The sequence below is a fragment of the Chrysochloris asiatica genome, unplaced genomic scaffold (genome assembly GCF_000296735.1).
Source record: "Chrysochloris asiatica unplaced genomic scaffold, ChrAsi1.0 scaffold00021, whole genome shotgun sequence".
Taxonomy (NCBI): domain Eukaryota; kingdom Metazoa; phylum Chordata; class Mammalia; order Afrosoricida; family Chrysochloridae; genus Chrysochloris; species Chrysochloris asiatica.
In genome coordinates this window covers 13042499-13064696 of record NW_006408539.1, presented here as the reverse complement: position 1 = coordinate 13064696, position 22198 = coordinate 13042499, and the positions used below count along the sequence as shown (strand labels likewise).

The 22198-nt window shown below is 39.9% G+C and overlaps 1 pseudogene; it reads right to left on the bottom strand.

Moving 5' to 3' along the window:
* Positions 1–4168: 4168 nt before the first annotated feature.
* The window catches only part of LOC102831046, a 32465-nt pseudogene continuing 14435 nt past the window's right edge, over positions 4169–22198 (bottom strand).

The following is a 22198-nucleotide window of genomic DNA, read 5'->3' as shown; positions in this document are numbered from 1 at the left end:
GTGCCCCTGAAATACAAGCTGTATCGTGTTGGCATAACTTAAAAACTACTGGTGGCTTCACTTACAGCTTCATAACAACATGCAAGCCACCACAGGACAACAGACAGAAGAGCCTTTTTCTAGAAAAACAGGGCTTTATCTCATCTAGAGCTAGCATAATGAGCCCTGGTAGTACAGTGTTAAAGCACTTGGCTGCTTTCCAAGAGGTCAGTGGTCAAGCCCACCAATTGCTCCAGGAGAGAGAGATTTGGTTGTCTGCTTCTGTAAGATTACAGATTGGGTAACCCTAAGGGGCAGTTGTAGCCTGTCTTTTAGGATAGCTATGGTTTGAAATCAACTCAATGGCAATGGACAAGGCTAGCAGATACTGGACACAGTATTACATCCACTGGGATTGAGTCCTTTCCCACTCATGAGAGCTTATGTATAACAAACAGGAACTTGTTCCCAAGAGTTTCCAAAACTGTACGTCTCTGCAACCTCATCTCTCTTCACTGGAGCAGCTGGTATTTTTGAATCACTAGCCCTGTGATTAGCTAACCAATGCTTAACTCACAGCACCATCAGGGCTTCTAGGCACAGTATTGCTAAATGCATAAACAGTAAGGCTCTTGTTGTTGGTGCTAAGTGTCAGTGAGTCAGTTCTGACTCATAGCAACCTTGTCAATTGTGTCTGAGGCTGTAAATCTTCTCAGGAGAAGAAAGCCTCATGTTTCTCCCAAAGTGCCTATTGGGCCTGAACTGCCACCTTGTGGTTCACAATTCAATGTTTACCCTACAGTCACTGTGCTAGGCAGGCTCCTTGCAGCTAAGAATCTGTTTATTCGGGTTATTTTAAAAACAACTGATTGTGTACGCATTTGAGTTTGACACCATGGGATTTCTTCCGGCTAATGGGTCTCAATTTGCAATGAAGACATAAACAATTTTAATAAGTTGTTTTAGGGAACCATTTAACTTGGCACTGCAACATAATGCACTGGACCCCACGGTCAGTTTGAGCCACAGGCTGGCGGTTCAAACCCGCTAGCCACTGTGGGAAAGCCTATATATTGTCACTCTGATTTGGAACTGACTCAACGGCACTTAACAACAGCAACAACATAGGCAATTGAGTTGTTTTCATGATTGATGTTGTTTTAAATGCTGTCAAGTCACTTCCAACCCTGTAAACATTTTCCGAGGAGCAACTGTTGAGTCTGAACCACTGAACTTGCAGTTCAACTCGACCTTGAGATCCAGTGCATTATCTTGCAGCACCACACCAGGACTCTGGTTTCATGATTAATGAAGATTAAACACCTTTTTTTTTTGTTTTTTGCAAGCCTGAAAATGAGATGCCCTAAAAGTAGTTACAGCAAAACATTAAAAAAGGAAGAAAGACAAAATGTCCACCAGTTATCCTGTTTACTGAGTTCTGGTGATTCTGAAATCCACAGATAAATTCAGCTCCTTCATCTCACGTGTAGTCTGTCACACAACTGATAATGCAGTTCTGTTTCCTGCACACATCTTCTGACTCCAAACAGAAAACTGACCCTCACTGGTGCCATAGCCAACCTCAATATTTCCCACTGGAGAAGCAAGACAACATCAGCATTTATTTGGTCCAGGTGAAAGTCCTCAGGTACACTGTGACGTACAGCCTCTGGGTGATGAGAGAACTCTGCCTAGGTGTTATCTATGAGTTTATTAGATGAAACAACAGAAGTAAGTGCAATTAACACCAATGAAGACAGCCACCCATTATCTCACAATTCCACCAAGGGACTGTGATAGTGCTTCTTGTGTAGGACCACTTGTTGCCATTTGAACCCTTAGCCATTCACTACTAAGAACTGGGAATGAGCAAGCAACACAGGATCAGAAATTACAGGAGCAGCGTAGCCAAGACAGAACTCCATGCCTACTTACCACACTGCTTCCATGGAGGGGTTCTAGGCTGTCTCCCCCAAGTACTCTTGAGGAAGTCATGTCCAATTTTCTTTGTATCCGTATTTTTTTTCATGTTGCTTTCCAAATAATGCAATAACCCAGATAATACGATCCTTGCTTTTGATTTCAACATTAGGTTTCTTCACATTTGAAGTTTTCAAAACTATACATTCCATTTGATTATGAAAATAACCTTGAAAGAACTCAGTACTACTTAGCCCAAAGATTCATTATTTTTCATTTTTATTTCACTTTTGTTTTTAAACTTTTCATTGTGGTTTGAGTAAAGGTTGACAGAGCAGATCATCAATTACAAATTCAACAAATCAAGCACTTAATTTAATTTCAATGATTGCAATCCCTTTCATGGACCATCCCTTATTCTATTTCCTTCCTGTGATTCTTGTTATCATTCAACTAATGGTGTTGGCAAAACTGGTAACCCATTTGCAGAAAAATGAAACTAGACCTTTATCTCATGCTATATACAAAAACAAACTCAATTTGGATTAAAGACCTCAATGTAAAATATAGGTCTATAAAGATCTACCTCTACCAGTTTGTTAACTGTGGTGGCTTGTGTGTTGCTGTGATGCTAAAGCTATGCCACCGGTATTTTGAATGCAGAGTCACCCATGGTGGACAGGTGTCAGCTGAGTTCCAGACTAAGACAGACTTGGAAGAAGGAGCAGTGGGAAACTTCTGAATATTTAGTCACAGAAAACTATATGAATAGTAGTGGAACACTACCAAATAGTACCAGAATATTGAATCCTAAAACAATATGAATAGCACCAGAATATTGTACTATGTAGTGCCAGAATATGAGTCCCTCAGGTTGGAAGTTACTCAAAATACAACTGGGGTAGAACTACCTCCTCAAAGTAGAGTTGGCTGTGATGATGAGAATGGAGTAAAGCATTCAGGACCTTCATTTACTGATGGTGCAGAATTCAAAATGAGAAAAAAATATCTAACAACAACAACAACAACATTAAGATCATCAATGAAAAAAACAGTGACAAACTTAGGGAGTCTGATATGTGGCCTAAATACACTATCAAACATAACTAAAAAACACACAAACAGCAGAAGACAAAGTAGATGACTGGAACCTCCTAAAAAATTAGACACTTCTGCGCACCAAAAGCTATCACTAAGATCAAAAGGGCTACATTTACCTAAGGACAAAGTGCAGAAGGATTGGGAAGGGACGTGGAATGGGAACAAGAAGTACAGGGAAGGAGTGGATCATTGATTTTACGTGGAGGGGCCATTAATCATTGAGATTAAAACAAGTGAGTAGTTTATTGAATGTAAAACTGGTGATCTACTCTATTAACCTTCACTCTATTCACAATAAAAATATTCAAAGATAAATGTATCATTATTTTACAGAAGATGAAAAAAATAGGACAAAGTTGAGTAACTGAGCCAGGTTCACATAGTCAGAAAAATATCAATGAGACCCTTCAGTACCTCTAAAATATCTTACCTTAACAAATCTAGTCAAGAAATCCAAAATTATTTCAATGAACAAATTTATACTTTGTGGGTTTGTAGTATGTCCTTCAAAGAACAATAGAACACCCCCATCAAAAAAAAAAAAGCTAAAGAGGATAGAGAGAAACACTGTAAACTGATGATATATAGCGGGGATAATAATCAATGTAATGAAACAAGCTATATGAATGGTTGAATGTGAAGCCGATGATGTGCCCTGTAAACTTTCACTCAATCCAAAATAAAAACATTTAATAAAAAAAAAGAACAATAGAACAACTGGTAGCAAAATTGGTATTATGTTGTTTGAGGGTTTTTTTGTTTTTGTTTTTCAGAAGCAATATGGAGTAACTTCACCTCAACACTTCTGCTTTCTAGGAAAGAATGTTTCTCACTTGGGGTACATAATCCCATCTCTTCCTGGAGTCCTGAGGCATTTATTTTTGTAGACATAATTTTTGCTGCTGCTGCTAATGCACCTGTTTGCTATCTAGAGTTCCCAAGGCTATAAACATTTATGGAAGCAGCAAGCCTCATCTTTCTCCATCAGAGTGACTGGTGTATGTGAATGGCTGACCTTGCGGTTGTAGCCCCATGCATAACCCACTATGCTACAGCCTGGTCATCAGTGAAACATTCATCATAAGGAACTCACTAGCCGCCCCCACCCCCTTTTTTTTCCCACTGAAAACTTTTTACTGGCCTTTTGGATAGAAACAGGAATTTAAATTTATTTGCCAGGAAAGATGATCCCATCATACTTCTGCTGGAACCCGCGCATGGCCTCCTCTTCGCTGTTTCTGTTTGGCCCCAATGTAGCCTGTCCTGCACTTCTTGTCTGTGAGGCTGAAATCTGTCCTATCCAGCACCACATAGAAGTTTCAGGCCATAGATACCAATGCTCGGGCCGTATTTGATTCGCAGATCGATGTGCTCCTGGATCCCCAAACCAAAGTTTCCGGTATCTGAAAAGCTGTATTTTCGTAACTCGTACCCCCACAGCTTTAGACCTCTCCCCAGGATTTCCTCTAACTTGGCTCCATGAACTGTGCAGTAGACCGCAATCTTTTCATTTCTCCTAATGCCAGAGGACCTGACGTTGTGTCTCGCTTTGGAGAACACAGGGGTTGGCCGGTCAGCCACTCCAGCACCTTGGCTGCCCGCATCAGTCTGTCTCCACTCTCCTCCATGCAGATGTTGAGGCAGCAGAGCTTGGGTTTCTTTTTTCACCTTGATACTGTGCCATGATGGAGAACAGGAAAAACCCCGCTTGCCCTTTGGCATGCTGCTTAAATTATGATTGACTAAGGAGCATTTGAGCACTGTTGTGGCATTGAAGTAGAATTCTTCACAAACATATTTGAGTATGTGCTTTAGAAAACAAATAATATGTAAGTATTAATAATTCAGAAGGCTTTGTTCCATACAGCTGAACCAGGAGTGATGCCAGAAGTGACTCATTAAGCACAGAACATATTGTCAGCAGCAGTAAAACAGCAGATGATTCAGTTTGGTGTAAGTGAGTAGTGTCACAATGTTTTAGCATTTAGTAGATGTGCTTTAAACACTCATGGCATGTGGGTTGAAATGACTTCAGCAGTGTTGGGGCTGTCTAACTTTTATTGAGCTGTGGTTTGGGTGTGAAACTTTCCTCTCTGCTCCCTCAGTGCTCTTTCTGAGTTACAAACAGGTGCACAGAGCTATAACCCACTGTGTGCTTTTGCTAATGTTCTTTTTTAATACACATTTCACCACTAGAGATTTTTGTCTACCTGTTCCGCAAGAATCTCACTGTCAGACTTGTATGTCATTAGACTTCAGTTCAGAACATATTCACAAAGCAAGCTAGGCACTTTAATACCCTTGGAAGAGGGGAATCACAATTTCTTTCTGCTCCTTTCTTTAAGTTCCAAAATACAAACCCACTCCCCTGAGCTGATGCTACATTCTACTTTGAAGTAATATGGCATAGCAGGTGTTGGTGTCAGCATTTCCACACATTCTAGACAGGTAATATATTGATTCATACGATCATATTAGATGTTTAAACAAATACATATTTCTGTGTGTTTTGTGTACATCAATTTAAAAAGGGGGGTGGAGGCAAATACTGTTAACCAATGGTTCGTGGAGGGAATTGAAATCTGCAGTGAAACAAAATGCAATTGGTTGAGTGAAAAGCTGCTGTTCTGCCATGTAAACTATCACTCCGTTCACAATTAAAGCTTCAGAAGAAGAAAGAAAGATCATGTTAGAAAGGCATTTTTTATTTCATCTTGACTTTTTCTTTACTCTTATTTTAGGGTCAAACTATCTTGTCTTAGCATGCCTCTATTTCTGCCCCCCATTTCATCACTTTGATGCCCCCATGTGAGATCTGCTTCATCCAAGTTTTGAAGACTAACTTAATCATAGGCAATAGGATGTTAGGAAGCCATTCTGAAGCTCTCCATCAGACCACCCTTCATGATGATAGTGGTAACCAGAGGTCTCCCTTGCTCCCTGTCTTTCTGATCAATCCCCGTGCCCCAGTCCTCCAGGATTCCACACAGCTGCTGTCCATCTATCTGTGGTCTGACCACACAGCTTACTGGTGCCTGATAATGTAAACAGACTGGTGTCACATTTGCAAGTATTCAGCTTAGGTTGTCCCTCACACACCTTTCTACTGTTCACCTTCTATGTAGCATCGTCCACCCCCTAGGTTTCAACAGGCATTTTTGTTTATTTATTTTTATGATACTACAGCATGGAGATGCTAAATCAAATGGAAGAAATGAGGAAGTAAAACAGCTGACCAGAACATTACAAAGAGCAGCTCGAGAAGACAAAGTCAAGTATTGTAATGAAACGTGTAAAAACCTGGAGTAAGAAAAGAACATGCACAGTGATTTTCAAACTGAAAGAACTATAGAAAAAATTCAAGCCTCAACTTGCAATAGTGAAAGATTCTATGGGCAAAATGTTGAAAGAAGTGCAAAGCATCAAAAGAAGATGGAAGGAGTACACAGAGTCATGGAAGGAGTAAAAGAAATGGCTGCTGCTCAACCTTGTCAAGACATAGCATATACAAGAGCCAATGGTACGCAAGGAAGAAGTCCAAGGTAGACTAAAGGCATTGGCAAAGAACAGGGCTCTGGGAACTGATGGAATACAAACTGAAATTTTTCAACAAACTGATGCACACTGAAGGCACACACTCATCTGTGTCAAGAAATTTGGAAGACAGATAACTGATCGGAAGAGATCCATATTTGCACCCTTTCCAAAGAGCAGTCACCCAACCGAATATGGTAATCATCAGACAATATCAAGTTGGACTCAAATGAAGATGTGGAACCAGGGGTATCACTGCTGATATCAGATGGGTCTTAGGTGAAAGCAGAGAATACCAGAAAGATGTCTGCCTGGTTTCTATTGACTATACAAAGACTTTCAACTGTGTGGATCATGACAAGCTATGGACCACACTACAGAGAATGAGTATTGAGGCTATCTGAATTATACTTCTGAGGAACCTATACATAGGCCAAGAGGCCCTCATTCAAGCAGAACAAGGGGACACTTAAGAGCTAAGATGTCAGTTTGAGAACTAAGGTGGGCCTGCCCCAAGCCATGGTGTTTTCAATAGCTTCATATGCATGTGAAAGGTGGACAATGAATAAGGAAGACCATAGAAGAATTGATAAATTTGATTTATGGTGTGGAAGAAGAATATTTAAAGTACTATGGACTGTTAGAAGAACAATCTGTGTTGGAAGAATTATAACCAGAATACTCCTTTGAAGCCAGGATGAGGAGACTTCATCTACTTTGGATATATTATCAGGAGGGACATCATGCTAAGTAAAGTGGAGGTCAGTTAAAAAGAGGAATACTCTCAACAAAATGGATTGGCACAGTGGCAACTGCAATGGGCTCAAGCTTGATAATGATTGTAAGGATGACATAGGACCAAGCAGTATTTCATTCTGTTGTGCATAAGGTCACTATGAATAGAAATCGACTCAACACACCTAACAACAACAACTACTTAGATATTCTTTGGCTTGCTGAATTACACCTCTTGCTGGTCCTGCCTCTGGGTCTAGTGTCTGTAGCAGTAGCCCCAGCCTTGTAAGGTCTCTACCATTGTGATCTGCTCCACTACAGTTATGGCAACACCTAGCTGCCATGGTTTTCCTAAGATCTATTCTATCTCCTCTAACTCCCATGCTGTGGGGTCCTATGCAAGTCACTTCTTTGCTTGATGCCTGCTTGTTTATTTATTAAACAAACAAGAATCCAAACATGTTGCCATTGAGTCAATTCTTACTCAAGGTGCCCAACATACTACAAAGAAGAAATCCTCCATAGGGTTTTCTTAACTGTCATCTTTATATAACTGAAATATCTAGTTATTGATTTCTATGACTATTAAATTGTATAACACATATAAAGAATTGAGGATGTTGATGATTTTGTGAATTGCCATGGAGTCATTCCGACTCAAAGTGACTCTGTATAGAGTTTCTGAGACTGTAATTCTTTTCAGGCAGACTTTGGGTTCATAATAGTCTAGTGTTTATCCTACAGTGCCACCATGCTCTCAGAGAATCTAGGATGGTGCTTGACAAACAGTGTTACTGATGCTGAGTACCTTTCAGTTGGTTCCAACTCATAGTGACCCTACAGAACAGGACAGAACTGCCTCAAGACTTTCCAAGTTGTAATATTTTCAGAAGCGGATGGCCACATCTTTCTCCTGAGGAGCAGCTGGTGGACTTGAACCACCAAATTTTGGTTAGCTGAGCATTTAACAATTGTGCCACAAAGATACATAGATATTATATGACAAAAAATAGACACCCTGAAGAATTAATTTCTTCTCCATTCATCTTGAAGTAAGACATGAAATGTTGGGAAGTGAATTCTTCTGAAACAATAAATACATTTCTATGGAAACTATTTTTTTCTTTCTACTTTAGATACCAAAACCATACCAAGTCCACAGATAATGAGTTGACTCTGAGTCATATTGACCCTATATAAGATTTCTGAGAGTATAAATCTTTATGGGAACAGATAACCTCATTTTTCTGTGGGTTTGAACCACAGACCTGTGGTTAGCAGCCCGATAGCTAATCCACAGCATTGCTAGAGTTCCTTTAGAGAGACATCTTAAATCTCACTTAGTGCTAAAATAAAAATGAGTAAAGAGGTAAAAAAAAAACTCAGCAGAACTGAGTGAAATTTTGGCTCACCAAAAAACAAACAAAAAAACAGTAGCTTGTTATAGTAAAATATATATATATATACATATATTGCAATTGCTATTACTGCTATATTATGAAAAAATACATATTTTCATAATACAGTAATAAAATCTACATAGACATCTTTGTAAATTATGTTGTATTTAGGAACGTTTCCCCCTTTATATGACTTTGGAATTACTGACTGAGTTTCTGGGGGAAATATTGCTAAAAGTATACAACAGAACTTTAAAAAGTTCATGGAAATTTTTCATTTTTTTTTTTATTCCATTTTTCCACAATGTTTAAAGTCTCCTTGTATTTACTGGATGGTCTGAAAGAATCATATTCCCAAGCTTTTAAGGTTGAGATGTCTTAAAGGAGGCTAGGCTAGTGGTCTGCCATGCTCTCCTTTAGTTAAAATGAAAACCCTTAATCTTCTTGAATGTGCTATAGACAATAAACCCCAGGGTCAGGCCAAACATGAAAGCTGTGAGAGGATTTTCTAAGATGGAATGGCAGAAAACAATTTCTCATTATATAGGCTTAAGAGAAAGGTACTCTATTAGAAGTGAGAGCCAAACTTCAGGGCAAATCACATAGCACCTTTTCTGAGTAAAGTTTTCTGATGAACTCTTAGTTTCCCATCTGGAGCACACAGCTTGAAAGTTCTCAACTCCTACATGGTGATTCATTAGGTGAGCCCTTGCTTTTCTGTAAGATGTCATGCTTCCAAATGTCTTTGTGTGGTGGTTTCTGGGGAATAAAAGAAGTGTGATCAACCCACATCAGCTCTTCTGTTGAAACGCCTCAGAGTTCAACACAGAGACCAGCAGTGAGATGAAGAAGATGAAGATTTAAAAGAGAAAGAGCCATAACAGAAACCATTCAAGTAAAGATCTCAGTAGCAGACAGGGGATATACTCCTCCTCAAGTTAAAAACACAAACTGTTGCCATCAAGTCAATTCTAACTCATATTGACCCTGTTGGACAGAGTAGAACTATGCCATAGGGCTTCTAAGGTTGTAAATGTTACAGAAGCATTGCTACATCTTTCTCCTCAGAATGACTGTTTGGTTCAACTCTTCCAGCCCTTGGTTAGCACTTGAGCACTTAACCTCTGGACCATCAGGGCTTCATTCCCCAATACCACCAAAAAGTTTACATACAAAGTGCGGAAGCTCAGTTCACCTTTACTTACATGTCTTCTTGATTAGAAAAAAACCAAATGAGTAGAAAATACAGGTTTACATAAGAAAAAATTATTTCACATTCAGAAGTGGGCAAGGGTGTTTTGGATGCACTTTCAGACATGTAAAACCCTCTTAAATTTGGAAAAGTATACAAAATAGTAGGCAGAAATGATAGAAAATGGTCAGACGTGAAGGAGGAGTGGTTTACCTAATCTGAAGTCAAACTTGAGGCTCTTCCAAAATTCAGAGGAATTGCTTCTCTTTAAATTTGCTTTACAACTACATGTTACACCAGGCATCTACTTCCAAAAATTAGCCAATGGAAACCTTATGGGTCACAACAGAACATTGTCCAGTACAGTGCTGGGAAATGAGGCCCTGAGAAATGAACAACACTAGACTGCTAACCATAAGGTCAGTGGTTCAAACCCACTACCTGCTCCTTAGAAATCATGTAGGGTCAGTATGACAGCACTTAACAACAACATACAACAGCCACCAGGGTGGATACAAACATACCAAGGACCGGGCAGTGTTTCATTCTAGTCTACATATGGTCTCCATGAGTTAGACCTGACTCAAGAGCAAGTACCAACAACACATATTTTCTGAATTCAATAGCTGAGCCATGTATTTACTGGGTCGTCTTAGACAAAGTACTTGAATTTTCCCAGTAAACATGTCAATTGAATTATGTGACTTTCTTCCTTAAAACACTAGAGTAGTAGGATCCCAACCTTCATGATGCTTTGTGAGACCCTCTGCTATCAAGATCCCAACCTTCATGATGCTTTGAGAGACCCTCTGCTATCAAGTGCCTACTCCTCGGCCTCGATCTTTGAGCTCATCGTGAACTTCATTCAGTACCTGCTCTCTTCCTTCCCTATAAACGTTCTCACAACACCACTTCTCCCCTTGCATCGTTTTTACACCTTCTTCCCTTTTAAGGAATGAGTCTTCCCCTAGGTACATATGGGTTTCATTTCCTCCTCACATTCAGATTAGTGAAAACATCACACTTCTATAATGTGGCCCATTGATTCCCTCATTGTCTCCTTATGCTTGATTTTCCGGGACATTTCTCACCACCTGACCTCTCTCACAGATGTAGTGCTGAGTGTGCCTTGTCTGTCATTCCTGCCAGGGGCAGATTCCATGCCATATGGTGATCCATCCTGCCTCTGGTGGATCACCATAATCTTGAGCAACACCTGACCATGGGCATTTGGTCCCCATCTGTTGAAGGAATCAATTTGGGACATTAGCTGTATACGCTCCACAGAGTTGTTTTGAAGATAGTGGCACAAGGAATGATTTATGCAAAGTCCTTGAAAATACAAATAAATGTTTTTAGCAATTTTTAAATATAAATGGCAACAGAAAATAAAGAAAATTCAAGAGAAGCAGACATGGTTTATAGTTTATATCCCTAATACTGCAGGGAACAACCTTTTAAACAAGTTTTTCTCTTTCCCCGCACCCAAGCAAGTGTGGATTATAGAAACAGGGAGCCTGAAGTGAGATAAGCACTGTCTAGTGGCAGCTTTGAATTAAAATGGATGAAATACGATGCTCTCAAAATATAGCATATCCAATGTGGGAGTGAGAAACAGGATTAAGGCTGATGAAGTAAGCCTGTTTCAAGCACTGATTTTTTGCTAATGAAAGCAAATAGAGTATTTTGCTTAAAGAGTTGCAAATTCCATAAAAGCTAAATTATCTATATTGCTATGAACAAAAATGTTTATTAGAAGCCAAAAATAAATGGTTTGGGGGATTAATCACACCATTGCTCCCCTCCACTGGCATAAATAATTAGCTCCTGCCTATATGGCTCGAATCCCCACTTCAAAGAAGCAAACAAAGATAGTATATGCCAAGCACTCCCCTCTATTCCAGACACAATATGTCTGTCTCTGAATCTTGAATAAATCTTGAATCTAAATAATGCAGATGTCCCACCATGTCATGATTATACACTGATTTCATAATGTGATAAGTTTGCACTCCACGTAGAAGGTTACCAGTCATACGTTTTCTCCCTTTGACAAGTTTTACCCCATCTTAGATCTGTGGTTAATTTTTTAGACCCTGTAATCTGTTTATGGTGTGGCGCTGTGGACTAATGCGTCAGACTGCAAAGTTGTTTGAACTGCCAGATTAGTGGTTCAAGCTCACCAGTTGCTCCTTGGAAATTCTATACCCATAGGGTCACTTTGGATGGGAATTGAATTGACAGCACTTAACAACAACAATCTCTTTATAGAATCCTGGTGTGGCACTGTAGGAGAAGCACTCAACCACAAGTTCAATGTGAACTGCAAGGCTGGTGATTCAAACTTAACAGAAACCCTACACAGCGTCAGGACCAACTCAACAGCACTTAACAACAACAACATTCTCTTAATGCATTCACATTAATGAAAAGATCTCTTCTTTGTTTTCATAAGAATTTTAAAAGAAGTGATAACTTTTATTTTACCAGATGACAAGAGGAAATTTACAACCGAAGATGAGACATTCTTTTTCCATCGTTTTAAAAATAATGATCTTCAGATTCCATATAGGGACTTCTGCTAGCTACCAGGGACAGACTCTCAGAACAGATACTAGGAATATATCCTTTTAAAAATGTATAAAACAATGGACTGCAAGGTCAGTTTGGACAGCATGGTCCGTTTGCACTGCAAGGTCGGTGGTTCAAACCCACCAATTGCTCCTCATAAACCCTACACAAGGTTGCTGTGAGTCAGAATGGACTTGATGGCACCTAACAACAACAACAAATTTGTTTTTATGTAAAGTATCAATATCTACATTTCCTGTGGGATGAGCATATATAAGACATTGTTGATATTAAATGTCTGGTCTTATTAAAAATGACAATGGTATATACAAAAAAAAAAAATAGAGAAAAGTTAGAGAAATATTTAATTGGAGAGTAATTGATGGAATGCTATAGGAGAAGCATTGGACTGAAAACCACAAGTTTGGCAGTTCAAGCCCACCAGCCACTGAATGGGAGAAAGATGAGGCTTTCTGCTCCCATAAAGATTTACAGTCCTAGAAATTCTATACAAGATCATTATGAGTTGGAACCAACTCCACGGCAATTAACAACAACATACTTAATGACATGAAAGTCATCATAAGTCATTCTTCATCACATGAAGAAAGCAAAAGGTCATTTAAAAAGATAGGAAAGAAAGACCAAACTGGATATCCAAAGAAACCTAAGCTTACACTTGAACATAGTATAGATAAAGTGAACTTACGAATTGATGACATGAAAGAGCTGAACAGAGATTTCAAAAAGCAGTTCAAGAAGACAAAGTAACATACCATAATGAAACGTGCAAAGAAGTTAGAAAACTAAAAGGAAAAAAACACGCTTAACATTTCTCAAGCCGAAAGAAACTGAAGAAAAATGTCAAGCCTTGAGTTGCAATATTTAAGAATTCTATAGACAAGATAGTAAATGACAAAAAAGCAACAAGGAAAGATGGGAGTAACACAGAGTCACTGTAACAAAAAGAATTGGCTTATCTTCAACCAGTTCCGGAGGTAGCGTATGACCCAGACTGGTGGTACCAAAGGTCAAATTCAAGTTGCACTAAAGACATTTGCAAGGAGCTCTGGTAGCTTAGTGGTTACTAGCCAAGCTGCTAACCATTCAAGGTCAGCAGTTTAAAACTACCAGCTGTTCCATAGGAGAAAGATAAGGCTTTCTGCACCCATAAAGATTTACAGCCTCAAAACCCCTATGCAGTGTCTCTATGAGTCAGAACCAACTCCACGGCACATAACCACCACAATTACTGCCTTATATTGGCGTCCTGGTGAGGTGCTGTGGGTTAATGTTCTGGACTGCAAAGTCGGTTTGATACACAAGGTTGGCAGTTCAAGCTCACCAGCTGCTCCTAGGAAACCCTAATCAGGGTCATTATAGGTTGAAACCAACTTGCCAGCACTTAACAATAACAAAGCCATTTGCAAAAAGCAAACCTCCAGGAATTGACAAAATGTCAGTTGAGCTGTTTCAACAAACAGATGCAATGCTGAAAGCACTTTCTGGTCTATGCCAAGACATTGAAAGGCCAACTAGAAGAGTTCCGTATTTATGCCCATTTGGAAAAAAAGTGATTCAAATTATCAAGCAATTACATTTTTTTAATCCTCACAACTAGACCAAGAAGTAACATCATGACAAACAGAGAAAATATTGAAGCTGTCAAGGATTTCACTTTACTTGAATCCATAATCAATGCCCATGGAAGCATAACTGAGGAAATCAAATGATGTGTTTCATTGGCCAAATCGGCTGCAAAAACAAAAACAAAAAACCCTCTTTAAAGTGTTAAAAAGCAAAATGTCACTATGAGGACTAAGGTGTACCTGACCCAAATCAAGGTACTTTTTTATTGCTTCTGGTGTGTGTGAAAACTGGACAATAAATAATAAAGATTGTGAAGAAGAATGGATGTACTGATTTATGGTATTGATGAAGAGTTTTGAATGTATCATAGATTGCTAGAAGAACACACGAATTTGTCTTGGAAGAAGTACAGTCAGAATGTTCCTTAGACGTGACAATGGAGAGACTTCATCTCAAGTACTTTGAACATGTTTTCAGAGGGACCAGTCCCCAGAGGAGGACATCATCCTTGGGAAAGTGGTGGTTGTTGTGATGGTTATGTGCCATGGAGTCGCATCCAACTCATAGCAATCCTGTATAGGGTTGCTGAAGCTGTAAACATTTACGGAAGCAGAAAGCCTTATCTTTCTCCCATAGAACATTTGGTAGTTTTAAACTGCTGACCTTGAAGTTAGCAGCCCGACTCATAACGACTATGGGACTAGAGGTCCTTGGGAAAGTAGAGAGCCTGAGGGAAAAAAAATCCTTAATGAGATGGATTGTTACCGTGGCTGTAACAACAACTCATTCATGGCAAAGAGGGTGAGGGTGATGCAAGACCCAGCCGTACTGCATTCAGTTATACACAGGGTCACTATGAGTCAGAACCTACTTGCTGGCACCAAACAACAATAACATACTTATAAAATGTGACTTACAATAGGAAACACTTAATATACTATTGTTGTTGTTGTTGTTGTTAGGTGCTATCGAGTCGGTACCAATCCATAGCGACCTTATGCACAGCAGAACAAAACACTGCCCGATCCTGGACCAACTTCACTACTGTTGGCACGCTTGAGTCCATCGATGCTGCCACTTGGCCAATCCATCTCGTTGGGGGTCTTCCTCTTTTTCTTTGACCCTCCACCTTACCAAACAAAATACTATAGTAGACATGCATTATGACTACTAACCAAAGAAATCACTCGTCTTTCATGAATTGTACATGTAATGTAAAAGCATATGCTTTCATTGATTAATATTATCATTTCCATTATGTGTTCTTCACAGAAAAATATTCCGTGACAAAATCCCATGAAAGAAAGGTGATGTCAATTTGAAGGAAAAGTAGTGTTTATGGAATGTGTAACTGATAGCATTTATTTCTCCAACAAAATAACTTTTAGAAAGCACAGATTTCATTCATACTTTCGGTAAATATAGCTTGTCCCTTAAATATACAAAAGGACTGGTTAGTTTATGCATACTTACTGATTGTTATCTAAATTTTATTTCATGTCAGAGTTTCTCCTGAGCTTGAATCTATTTCTTTATGCAAACTTCTAGGTATCTAGCAGTACCATCTACCCTATGAAATGTCTTCTCCACAGACCAGAAAACCTTGCTGTTTTTATTTATGGCAACTTGTCCATTCTGAAAAATCTGGAGTTGTAGTTAATCACATCTCTCTCTTAATTAATGACTTACAAATACTGTCTGATAATTTATAACAAAACATATGACTCACCATTCTTTGCCATTCTCATTGTCATTATTTTCATTCATATTTAGAACTGGTAGGTTTATCATTTAGTCTCCCTGGTGGCACTGTGTCATAAGCATTAGCCAACTAAGCATAAGGCCAGCTGTACAAAGTCACAGATGCTCCATGGGAGATCAACAAGATTCTCTGCTCCTGTTAAGATTTACAGTCCTGGAAACCAGATACTGTGTCTCTATGAATCAGATTTGACACATTGACAGTGGGTTTGTAGTTATTGTAGGAGCCTCTGAGTCAGTTCCAACTCATAGCAACCCGATGCACCTACACACAACAGAACTAAAGATTGCTGGGTCCTGCATCATACTCACAATTGTTGTTATGTTTGACCTCACTGCTGCTGCCACTATGTCAGTCCATCTCATTGGGGTCTTCCTCTTTTTTGCTGATCCTCCACTTTACCAAGAATGATATCCTTCTCCAGGGACTTGTCCCTCCTGGTAACATGTCTGAAATGTGAGAGACGAGGTCTCACTAGCATGGCTTCTAAGGAGCATTCTGGCTGAACTTCTTCTAAAACAGATTTCTTTGTTCTTTAAATATTTTTCTACAACACCACAACTCAAATGCATCAATTCTTCTATGGTCTTCCCTATTCATTGTCCAACTTTCACATGCATATGAGGCAACTGAAAATACTATGCCTTGAGTCAGGTATACCTTAGTCCTCAACTGACCTCTTTCGTCTTGAACACTTAAAAAAGGCCATTTGCAGTGCATTTGCCTAATGCAATATACATTTTGATATCTTAACTGCTTCCTGGAATGCTGATTGTGGATTCAAGCAAAATGAAGTCTTTGACAACGTCAATCTTTTCTCCATTTATATGGGTGTTCTTTATCAGTCCAGTGCTGAGGAGTTTTGTTTTCTTTACATTGAGCTGCAACTTATACTGAAAGCTATGGTCTTTGATCTTCATAGGCAAGTATTTTTAATCCGTTTTGCTTCCAGCAAGACAAGATTGCATTATTCATGTATTGCAAGTTGTCAATGAGTATTCCTCCAAACCAGATGCCATGTGCTTTTTCATATAGACCAGCTACTCAAATTATTTGCTCAACATATATATTGAATAAATATGGTACAAAGATACAATCCTGACACACAGCTTTCCTGATTTTAAACCATTCAGTGTCCACTTGTTTTATTCCAATGACTGCCTCTTGGTCATTGTCCAGGTTCCTCAGGAGCACAATTTCTGGAATGCCCACTCTTTGCAATGGTTGTTGTTGTTGTTAAGTGCCATCGAGTCAGTTCCGACCCATAGCGACCCTGTACAGGGTTTCCGAGGGTGTAAATCTTTACGGGAGTAGAAAGCCTCATCTTTCTCCCGCGAAGCGCCTGTATCCATAGTGAAAAGCCTTTCCACAGTCAATAAAGCACAAGTAAACATAAGAAGCTCTGGTAGCGTAGTGGTTACGAATCAGGCTGTGAACTGCAAGGTCAGTAGTTCGAAACTACCAGCTGTTCCACGGGAGAAAGGTGAGGCTTTCTGCTCCTGTAAAGATTTACAAGCCCTGTTCAGGGTCGCTATGGGTTGGAAACGACTCGATGGCACTTAACAACAACAACAACAACAACAACAACAACAACAACAACAACAAACATCTTTTGGTTATTCTCTGCTTTCAGCCAAGATTCATCTGATGTCAGCAATGATATCCCTCATCCCATATCCTCTACTGAATCTGCTTGAATTTCTGTTCCTTTTGACAATGAATGTGACTCCAACCCTCTTCATTTTGTAGTTCCTGGCTTTTATCAGTCCATTTCAGTTAAACAGGATAACGATCTTTATGTTTTTCATTTCATTTTTGAAAACTTCCAATTTTTCTAGATCCATCCTTTGCATATCCCACATTCCTAATGTTAATGAATGTTTGCAGCTGTTTCTCCTTATTTTAAGTTGTGCCTCATCAGTAAATTAAGGTACCAAAAGCTTTGCTCCATTCCCATTATTATGATTAACTGTGCTTTGAGGAGGCTGTTCTTCCCAGTCATGTTTTGAATGCCTTTCAACCTGAAGGGCTCATCTTCCAGTACTGTGTCTGACAATGTCCCGCTGCTATTCATAAGGTTTTCAATAGCCTGGTATGGCACTGTGGGGTAATGCTCTGGACTGCAGTCAGTTTGAACCACAAGGTCAGTAGTTCAAGCTCACCAGACGCTCTTCAGGAGCCCTATACAGGGTCGCTATGGGTCAGAACCAACTCAACGGCACTTAACAATGGCAAACATTCAGAAATAGTTCTTCTCTCTTTCTTGCTAGTCCAACTTAGTCTGGTTGGTCTGCTGAAACCTGTCCACCATAGGTGACCCTGCTGGTATTTAAAATACTGGTGGCATAGCTTCCAGCATCACAGCAACACAAGTCACTACAGTAGGACAAACTGACAGGTAAGTAGTGGGACAGAGGGTTTAGGTTTATCATTTAGGGTACTCCTGTGGGGTCAAGGTGTGGATGGTATTCCACGTAAATAAAATTTAAGATCGAATTTTCAGGAAGAGTTGAGAAGAAAATAGATCAGCCCGAAAAGTAGCTTTGCTACATTGAGTGAGGATGCTTGCTTCATATCTGATGCAGGGTATGACTTCCTAAAAGAGTAATTACTAATCACTCAGGATGCTTTTAAGCCTAAAATCCCAAGATTCTTTGAAAAATCTTAAAGTAAATAACCTGGGTTGTTTGTCGGGTTTTTCTTAGATCAATGAACCAAGCTCAATTTATAGTCCTGAATTTGCATTTCATTTACCTGAATTAGTTCACTGACATTAGATATAATAAACCAGATTTTAAGAAGGAAAGGATAATCAAATGATGATGAAAATGAATGGCTTAAAACCCACAAAAGCAAAAGCTAATTTTATTGATACACTCTCTTTTTGCACAACTGGTGGTTATAATGAGTCTTGTTCAGCTTTCAATAACTTATTTCCTATTATGTAGTTTTGTGATTATTTCTCCTTTATTAATTGTGAATCAATTGCAGAGCTGAGTATAAGTGACTGAGACTCAAAACACGGTATTTTTTTTTTTAAAAAAGGAAAAAGAAAATGGAATGAACTCAGCAGGCTATAAAATTTTACCAGAACACAGCAAAAACAATTACTTTCTCTTATTACACCTTTCAAATGAAAAGAATGACGCACCATCAAGTTAGACATTTTAAATGAAGCTATTTCTTTCCATATCTATAGGAAACTCAACTGTCATTTTGATAGAAATCCTTAGATTCATTCAGCCAGAAGAAGAAATTGCCAGCCTCAACCAACCTCCATCCACACCACGGGCTGGCTCCTTTCTACCCAGCAATCCTTTGCTGTTGCGTTTGTCGCTTTCATTATCTTCCCCCACTGTTTGATTTCTTCGTAAATTCTTGTTTGATCAGCATTATTTCCTTACTCTTTGTCTCCTTACTCCATCATCTGTTTTTAGGTCACTAAATCTAAGGAATTGTTGTTGTTTGTTGTTGTTAAGTGCCGTCGAGTCGGTTTCGACCCATAGCGACCCTGAATAGGGTTTCCGAGGCTGTAAATCTTTACGGGAGCAGATCGCCTCATCTTTCTCCCACGGAGCAGCTGGTAGTTTCGAACTGCTGACCTTCCGGTTCGCAGCCCGATTCGTAACCACTACGCTACCAGAGCTCCTTAAATCTAAGGAATATCAGTAGTTTAATCTCAGTGGTGACTGCAAAGATTTCCATTGTCTGAAAGGAATGACTCAAGGACAGCCCTCTAAACTCATTTGAAGAAAACTAAGGATGCCTGAGGAGAACCCAAGTGAAGATTTTCTCTCCAAACTCATATCACAAAGCTCTCAGCAGGGCAACTACTTCTAGGAATCCTTTCTCTCCCAATATCCCATTGTTGGTCTTTGACATCCTTCAAGTTTCAACTTAAATAGCAAATCCCCAGAAAGATCTTCCCTAGGAGAAGACCCAGGTTCTAAGAGAAGGGAGTCAAGATGGAGCTGGAAGGAGGACTCCTCAGTCACTACTAATCTGTGGGGGAGTTAGCACACATAAAAGGGCACCTGGTGGCACAGTGGTTAAGTGCCCAACTGTTACCTGAGAGATAGACAGTTTGAACCCACCAGCCACTCTATGAGAGAAAAGATGTAGCAATCTGTTCCTGGGCAGATCGCAGTCTAGGAAACCCTATGAAGCAGTTGTACTGTCAGATAAAGATGCTGTGATAGTTGACGTCTTGTATCAGCTTGGCCAGGCTGTGATTCCCAGTATTGTGTGGTTGCCCTTCACTTTGTGATCTAATGTGATTCTTCTCCATCTTGTGATATTATGTAATTATCTTCAATTCTGTATGCTGTAAATGCTAACCTCTATGTATTAATAAGGTAGGGTTAGTGTAGGTATATCTGGAATCATAACCCCACAAGAGGGCATGACTCATGACATTGTTAGTCTGATGTGTTGTTGTTGTTGAGTGTTGTCAAGTCAGTTCTGACTCATAGCGACTATGTATAGGGTTTCCGAGGAGCAGCTGATGAGTTTGAACCAATAACCTTGTGGTTTGCTATCTGGTGCTTCTACTACAGTGCTGAACTGCTAGATGTTCTGGCAAGACTTTCATTTGCTCTGAATCCTGCATCTGTCTTGTCATCAGGCCCCCAGGTCTTGGGACTTGAGTCAACCGAGTATCGTCTAACCTGCCGATGCTGCCATTCACCTGTTTCCACAGCACCAATGAGCCTGTCACTTGACCTGGCAGCTGTGGGTGTGTCAGCCCCTATTACCATATGAGTCAGGAGAAGCTCCCAGCCTGATGCCACACACATTGATTTGGGATTTGCCAGCCTTCACAATTGCACGAGCCATTTCCTTGAGATAAATCAATCTATTTATTTCACACACACACACACACAGAGTCTTCAAAAAATTCACAGAAAATGTCATTAACTTTTAACCTCACTTTTCCATGAACTTCTTGAGGCCTCCTTGTATGCAAGCAGTCCTGGTGGTGCAAGATAAACACTGGACTGCTAACCATAAAGTTGGCAGTTCAAATCTACCTGTCACTCTATGGGAGAAAGTTGAGGTTGTCTGTCTCTGTAAAGATTTGCAACCTTAGAAACCCTGTGCAGAGTTGCGATGAGTCAGAATCATCTGCATGGCAGTGGGTTGGCTTTGGTATATATACATACCCACACACACACGGTATAATTCTCTGATTTTGTTTTTCTAGAGAACTCTCAGCATGGTATGAGTCAGAATCAACTCGATAGCACCCAAAAATGGCAATAATAACATGCTCATGTCAAAAGAGTTCTGCTGGTACGGGGGTTAAGCACTCCGCTGCTAACTGAAAGCTTGGTGGTTTGAACTCATCATCTATTTCCATAGATTACTGTTGTTGCTAGGTGTCCAACTCATAGCAACTCGATTACAACAGAATGAAACCCTGCCTAGTCCTATGTCGTCCTCAGAATCCTTCCTGTGCTTGATCCCATTGTTGGCACCACTGTGCCAATCCATCTTGTTAAGGATCTTGGCCTTTAGTTTTTGTTGTTAAGTGCCGTTGAGTCGATTCCTACTTATCGCGACAGTGTACAGGGTTTCCAATGAGTCATTGGTGAGCTTGAACCACCGACCTTGTGGTTCACATGACTTTGCAGTCTGATGCATTAGCCCACAGGACCACACCAGAGCTCCTTTTTTGTAGATCCTCTAAAAACATGATGTCTTTCTCCAAGGACTAGTCTTTCCTGATAACATACCCAAAGTAAAAGATATGAAATCTTGCAATCCTGGCTTCTAATGAGCATTCTGGCTGTTTCTTCCAAGACAGATCTGTTGGTTCCTCTAATAGTTCATGATGCAGTCAAAGATGACAGCATTAGAAACACTATGGGGAAGTTCTAGTCTGTTCCATAGGGTTGCGATGAATAAGAATCAGCAGTGGGTTTGGATTTTTTACCTAAACACATATGAAAATGAAAGAGAGGTGGGAAGGCCTTAGTGACTAGGGCAGGTAGTGAGCCCTGGGGCCATAGAGAAGATAGATGGGTGGCCTCTATGGACCCCTGAGCTTGTCTTGAAAAAGCAGTCACCTGCTCCCACTGGCAAGCAAACAGATGTGTGAGGTGAGACTGAACTTCCAATAAAATGAAGGCCCCAGGAGGACAGCGTGAGCTGCAGATCCACATTGGGAATAGTCTGTGATCTCCATGCTAAAAGAAAGGTCTTCTTCTAGACAGGCTGAAAGTGCTCAAAACATTGCCCTTAACCCAGGGGAGATTAAAGGAGGTTGTCATAGAAGACGTTTCTTTCAGAGCCAGCTCAATGCTGCCCTGCAACAGGTAATGGCAAATGAGAGTACAAACATCAACTGCTCAGAGTCACACATTAACATCAACATAGAGGAATGCACTCCCTGGTCCACTAAAGGGGACACAC